Source organism: Helobdella robusta (genome assembly GCF_000326865.2).
Source record: "Helobdella robusta unplaced genomic scaffold HELROscaffold_1, whole genome shotgun sequence".
NCBI classification, from domain to species: Eukaryota; Metazoa; Annelida; class Clitellata; order Rhynchobdellida; family Glossiphoniidae; genus Helobdella; species Helobdella robusta.
This window is the reverse complement of record NW_008703570.1, coordinates 3438194-3446328: the sequence shown is the minus strand read 5'-3', so window position 1 is coordinate 3446328 and position 8135 is coordinate 3438194.

The following is an 8135-nucleotide window of genomic DNA, read 5'->3' as shown; positions in this document are numbered from 1 at the left end:
GAGGTTGGCTTGCTGATTGATGGTTGATTGATCGGCTAGTTTGTTAGATGATTAATTGCTTGGCTGGTTGAAATGTTTTATAGTGCTCTTTGTTGAGATACAAGATGGCTGAAAAATGTTTGTTTGAGGAACTTTGTGCTTTCGTGGAATAACTCTGCTGAGTTGGATGAAGTGGATTTAGTATAATTGTTAATTGATCAGCTAAGATATGCACAGTGGCGGGTCTAGACAACTTTGTTAGAAGCGTCAAAATTTAAACTTTTTCAAAATTTTGAATTTTGGACGGGTTGGCCAAGAAACTACTAAAATTTTCAAAATTTGTGGTAGCGTGACCAAAATTACTAACTTTTGTAACAAATACTGCTCACAACGGGACATGGTACTGGATATGCAGGATTGTGGATTGTAGTAAACAAAATGCAAAAAATAGAATTTCTTTTCATTCAGCTATCTAAATCTAAAAGCCATGACTCTATTGAACTTTTCAACATCTGAAGATTCATTTTTTACCGGAAATTTGAAAATTAATTTCTTAAATTTGTTGGTCCATCTTTTGGAAAGATTCTGAATGTAAAATGCAATTTAGGAAAACAAATTAAGTTATCTGAATGAATTCAGACCTGGATTAGTGTCAAACATCATAGCGAGGCGTTGGGCAATATTAGGAGAAACATTTCGGATAATGAATGTATCACAAAACGTGCAAAAAGACCATTCCAACTCTCCCCACATCCTTCCAACAACAAAGTTGAAACTGAAGACCACCTCCTTCATTGGTGGACATTTAACGGCGGCAATCCAGTCTGACTGATGTGAAGCCACCAAGTACATGAGAAGGATGATGACGATGATGATGACGATGATGATAGCGATGATGGTGACGATGATGACGATGACGATGATGACGATGATGACGATGATGATGATGATGGTGAGGAAAAGTTTGTCCGTCGGTCTAAATGTATTTAGATTGGAAGTATTACTATATTCAAAACATGCGGATTAACTCGGAATTTTCATCTTTTAAATAATTTATGTACCACGTTTCAGTAATTTGTCTTTTTATTATTAATCCTCATAATCACTTTTATTATTTATATTATTATATTTTTTTGCATAATTTCTTAATTATAATTTGGTTAAATTTAGATATGAGCATATGGGTTTCGCCAGCGTTCATAATTTCTTTGCTTGGTGTAAAGTTATGAAATGTAATATTTCAAAATATACAAACTGTAGGCACGAAGTTTGTGACGAATAAGGAGATGAATATTCTTTCAACAAATTCGTTAATACACCTCCCCATGCGTTATATGAATATGTGTGTGTGTTTTGTGTGTGTGTTGTGTGTGTGTGTGTTGTGTGTGTGTGTGTTGTTGTGTGTGTGTTGTTGTTTGTGTGGGTTGTGTCGTTCTGTGTGTGTGTTGTTGTTGTGTGTGTGTGTTGTGTGTGTGGTGTATGTTGTGTTGTTGCTGTTGTGTGTGTGCTATGTTATTGTTGTTGTTGTTGTTGTTGTGTGTGTGTGTGTGTATTGTTGTTGTTGTTTTGTTGTGTGTGTATGTGGTATGTTGTTGTGTCTGTGAATGTTTTGAAGTTTGAATGAACCAAACCTATTCACATCCACACATCCACATAAACTTTTTTTTATGTCTGAATATATTTGTTTTAATGTGTTTGCATGCAAATATTTTAGCATCTGATATGATTTTAGAATATTTTTTCGAATAATTTTCGCCAAGAGTCTTTCTGTCCAAAATGTTTTTCAATAAGTCGTATTAATTTTTAATTTTCATTGAAAATAAATTCTGCTGGATGTGAATGGCGTGATGGCCTGGCCAGTTCATTGGCCAATTCAGATATTTCCTTTATAACTTTCACCACTCAGGGATTGTTTGTATAATATAATAACAACAATGGCGACGATGATAGTGATGCTGTTGGTGTTGATGATGATACTATTGTTAATGTTGATGATAATGATGATGATGTTGTTGCTGATGTTGTTGATGTTGATACTGTTGCTGATGTTGTTGTTGATGATGATGATAGTACACTCATGAGTATGTGATGAAATGTGGTGATGATGATTGTTGTAGAATGGTGATGGTGGTTATTTGCAGTTGTCGTAACAATTTTTTTTATTATTTAATGCGAGTGGCGTTGGTTAACTTACAAACCGTCTATCCAATTTTTCCGTGGCTCTTCGACACGCCATGCACCCGTGCAACAATCGTTCTTCGCGCTCTCATCCCTCAACAAATTGTTAAAGTTGAAATCCGCTGACTCAAGAATTAACTCTTCAGTCCGATTATTCATGTTGGCGTTTTTTTTAAATATTTTTCTAAATATATTACGACTAGTTTTGATTGATATTGGCGCGTCTCAAAAGTATGTTGAATGCTGAATGTTGAATGAATCTTCTGTATTTCCAATTCGGAAATAATAAAAAAATTGTTGCAAACATAAAAAAAATTATTAACGTGTTTGTTGTTTTGGTTATTATTAGTGCTAACATATTTTGTATGCAGTCATTATTTGTCTAATTAGTTTCTGTTTAATTTTTTGCGAGTGGGATCGTGGGAGTAACATGAGTGGAGGAGAACCAGAGCCAGCCAGCCAGTTGAAGAATGTTTAAAGGCTAACTGCATGCTTTCACCTGATACATCATTTTTTCGTCTGCACGATCGAACACGTTTGCAGTGCATGGATGTGATTGTGCATAGATGTGCAGTGCATGGATGTGATTGTGCATGGATGTGCTGTGCATGGATTGATTGAGTGTCTGGGGTGGTTCGAAGCTATTTTATGCTTTTTCATTATTTTCAGGATATTACGTTCAACTGTTTAGACTCCATTAGATTTTTGAAAAAATCTTCGGTTAAGTTAATTATATCTTATCTTGAATATTGATTTGAAAACTCAAAAATTTAAACTGGAAAATGTATTGAAGACAACAACTAGATTGGCCATTTCATCATCATCTTGAATATTTTTTTGTTGATAACTCTATATTTTGGCGAATGAATCTAATATTTAAATGAATAATAAAAAATAAGAATTCATGGCTTTTTGTATGATTGGTTTGCTGGCTAAGTAAAAAATCCCTACCAATCTGTTGTTGTTGTTGTCATCGTTGTTGTGAGTTTTTGACAAAAATATGTGTAGACCTTAATTAAGATATTTAACTGAAGACGAACGTGCACACTCATCGTCACCACCGCGTAATTAAAAAATTATCGAGAACAATTAACACTGGCGAAGGTTGATCTCAATTAGAAGTCTTTCATGTGCGAACATATAAAACACACACAGCATACCTGTTAATAAAATTATCATCGTATATAATAATCAGTCTAATTATGGATAATTATTATTTGAAGATAATGACTCCGCAAGGTAGAACGCGATGCAAGTTTACCTCATCAGCATGGAGACATATTGTAGCTGCTTGCTTGGTGGTTGTTTGTACAGTTGCATGATTTCAATCGTGTTGTTGTGTGTCGCTGTGTTATCTTCTTGTTTGGGAATATCACTATAAGTTGTTTGAATGCTTTCATCGGTTGTTTGACCGATTGGCATGTAACATTTATCGAAGGAAAATTTACAGAACATACAAAAATTCAGTCTGAAATACTTTGTAACATCACAATTGCATAAACAACCAAACATACATTCTAATTGGTGGAAGATATAAAACATGGGATACGCTTTTGCGTGTGTGTGATCGGCTGCAGCAGCAAACCAACAGTTTTGCAAACAGATTCTAAACAGACTGGGCAGAAATTTTGAACACCTTTAAAGTTAGCATTGCAAAGATTTTTGTTAAACTAAAAGGTTTTAAACTTAAAATCTAATCAAACTTTTTAAACTCATGTTAACCTAGCGAAAGAATTTTGAACCAACTAAATAAATTTAATTAAAGCATATTCAAATACATCGCGTTACGAAAGCAAAAATGAAACTGTGGGGTACTGAAAATGTCAATTTGTGGTTCGTTGATGATTTTTGTTGGTTCATGTCAACGATGAGATGAACGAATGCATGTGGGTTACAAGGAGGAAGGCTGCCGGCTTATCAAACAAAGTATCATGATAACATGCCGGCTGCACAATTAACTAACTGCAAAAACATTTTTGTATGTTCTGTAAGCACTGAGAAACAACATCAATGATTCAATTAAGAATTAAAATTGAAATTTCGGGTGTGTTGTAAGAGTTTTATTTTGTCGATTTTTTTTATTGTTTTATTTTCCAATTATTTTACATTTCATTTTCAGCAGTCAGTCAAATAAATTATAAAGCTATATATAAATATATATATAAATATAAATATATATATATATTTGTATATAAATATATATTTATTTCTCTCTCTATATATATAAATATGCTTATAATTATATATATATATATATATATATGTGTGTGTGTATACACTTACATTTATATACACTTAAATGTATTTACATTATGTTCAGTAATCTCATCTCGAAACAAGTACACATAATATTTCTTAATTGTAACAATGTACATTGTTATACACACAAGTTTGTCTGCTTTCTTTTACATTATTCTTTTTACTGTGTAAGTGAAATAGAAATTTGTTGCTTTAAATGGCACTTCTGTATCAAGACTATCTTGAATGATATAACAGTTTTTATTCTTTTCTTTTTTATTCTCTAAATCAAACTCTGTCAAACGAAGAAAACATTTCATAAATAAGTTGATGTGAGTGTGATTGAAATAGAAATTTATTGAATCTCTTATTTTTCAAATCATTTAAAAATGTGCTCAACAAAGCGATTCATTTATGATTCATCATGTGGCCCTGGCAAACACTGGACATCCTCCTACGTATCGCTTCTTCCTTACTAAGCTCCAGCTGCAGATAAACTTTTGTGCTGCAAAGGTTTAGCGAGCAATTCACACAACACAGTGCACATGCACACATATCACAGACACAAGATGTGTGTGTCTTCGTGTTTCAAAGAGGCAGCATCATTCAATCGAAGCAGGTCCTCGCCCAATGGCAACAAGGCCCAACAGTGCACCTCTACCGCCTGAGCTAACTCACCAACTGACCTGTATTTAGTTAGTTATGGAATGTGAATCATTCAAATTGTATGCAATGATTCTTTCATTATTTTTTTCATAGTTTTTCTTGTCGGCATAAATCTGACCGCTCGAAATGGAAATAAAATAATCCATACATTGGCCTCTCATAAATTTATTCATTTGTTTCTTGCACTCTCAGCTAATTTAAAAAAAAAACAAAAAAATAAAAAGTAGCATGCATTATTTGTTTTGTGCGAAATGCTAGCAGAGCAAGAACATCTGACCAACATTGCTCGGCCACAAATCGTCTGCTTGCTTCCGAAAGTTTCAAGAAGAACCATCAATTATGCACTTATTATGAAAACACTATTGCCTTCACAAAGAATAAATAATTACTCACGCAAACACGCATCCACACACATACACACTCAACTTTTAGATATTTTTTTAGTTTACTATCTTGACATTTTGAATGTGTATCAGTAGTTATCCGTAGTAACGCTTTAATCTGCATTCTAATCGTGATGTTTTACTTTACCTAAGTTGATGTGAGTGTGATTGATTCAAAGTGAACTGAGCAGCAGAGCTACAAATGCATGTTTACAAAACTTTCCACATCTGTCACTGATGAATGATTTCAACGTTCAAAGTTGATACTTCACTGGGATTTTTACAGTTTAAATTTTTAGATTTTTACATTTTTTTAGCGCTCTAATGCAGTTTGTTCAATTTTAAAAATATGACGTTAACGACTTGTTATTAATTGTTACCAAGGATTTTATAACTAATTTGATGCTATCATAGGTACATGACTATATGAATGCCTTTAAATATATATTTACATACATACATACATACATACATACATACATACATACATACATACATACACACATACATACATACATACATACATACATACATACATACATACATACATACATACATACACACATACATACAGGAGTGTGCAGGAAACTTGAAAGACATTATAGAAAATGTTCATCAGCTACAAGTCGTAATAACTGGGTGAATTCATTGAGGCAAAAAAATGCGCTTTTTTCTGATAAGCGTACACATTTTTTAAAAAATCAATTTAAGAACATCAACAATTCTAAAGATTTTTGGCAGGCAGCTAACAGAATCCTATGCGGAGACAAGAATAATATCAATTCTGATGTTGATCTAAACCTGACTCCTTCTGAATTCATGCGTTTTTTTGTTGATAAAACAAATAAAATTATTCGTACCACAGATGTTGATTATGATCCATCACTTGACGACAATAGGTCAAATATCAACTGCCTTACATCGTTGCCAAAAATTACTCAGACTGATCTCAAAAGGATTATAAATGGTTCACCATCAAAAACAAGTGTTCTTGATATAATTCCAACACACATTTTAAAAAAACATTGACTTGTTTATCAGTTACCTAACCAGTTTTGTTAATTTATGTCTGGAATCAGGACAGTTTCCTTGTGGTCTAAAGCATGCCGTGATTAAACCAATTTTGAAAAAAATAATTTGGATGGTAATGATATTTCAAACTATAGGCCAATATCGAATCTTTCATTTATTTCAAAGATTATTGAGCGTGTTGTTGCTGAAAGTCTGTTGACTCATTTAACAAAAAACGGCCTTATGCCAATTCACCAATCAGGCTACAGGCGATTTCATTCGACAGAAACGGCGCTGTTACATGTTTTTTCCAAACTGATTTCAGAAATGGATGCCCAGAATATTTCACTGTTGTCATTCCTGGATATGACAGCGGCATTTGATTGCGTCAATCACAGTATATTGTTGAAGAAGTTATATTATAATTTTGGATTTTGTGATTCGGCTTATGCATGGTTCCAGTCTTACTTACTAGACCGTACTCAGCAAGTTCAGTTTAAGGATGTTTCATCAGAAATAAGCGTGGTATCTTCTGGGGTGCCTCAAGGTTCGGTGTTAGGACCCATTCTGTTTTTGCTATACACTTCGGACTTAGCCAAGATAATAAATTCACATGGATTGAACTATCATGCGTTTGCTGATGATGTTCAGGTGATTGTAACATGCCGGCCCCAAGTGTTTCAGCGTGAAATAGATAGATTTGTTACATGTTTGATAGATGTAGAACGCTGGATGTCAAGCAATTCTCTTAGAATCGTTCAGAATCGTGCGGCTAAACTGGTGACAGGCAAGCTTGATCATGTTACGCCGATATTGAATCAACTTCACTGGTTATCAATCAATAAAAGGATAGTCTATAAAATAGCATTAATAACATTTAAATCATTAAATGGCTTGGCTCCAGATTATATGTCCGATCGGTTTGTCAAGAAAACATCCTCCACGAACACCAGTTTTAGATCAGATGATAGGAACCTTTTGATGGTACCAGCTCATCGTTTGCAGACGGGATTGCGTGATATTGCTGTTGCCGGACCGATGATTTGGAACGCTCTGCCAGATCCACTGAGAATACCAGGAGTTTCTCTTGACAATTTTAAAAAGGATTTAAAAACTCATTTATTTTCTTTAGTTTAAAATTTTTGGTACATTACATACACGCATACATATATACACACACATACATGCACACATACTTAAACAAATAGATAATCATGCACACTCAGGTATATTTAATACGTTCTAGTAAAATAATCTAGGACCATTCAACTTGCATGTTAGATTAGTGGTCCACCTTTTAGCGGTTACGTATCTTATTACAACACATAGAAATGCGTATAAATACACACACACTCACAAACATGCCACTCACACACATTCGCACACATTCGCACACACACATATATGCACTCATACACACATAAATATTTAAATTGAGTGTATGGATATATATATATATATATATATATATATATATATACATATATACATATGCATGCATTATATTAAATGAATAAATAAATAAATAAATATATATATATATATATATATATATATATATATTATTCTATAAATTCCACCGAATGTTTGGCGTTAATATGTTTGCAGTTCGTTTTTTCGATTTTTCTCACTAAAGTTTTTTGGTGAACGTTTAGTTTATTAAAATTCAAAATAAACTAT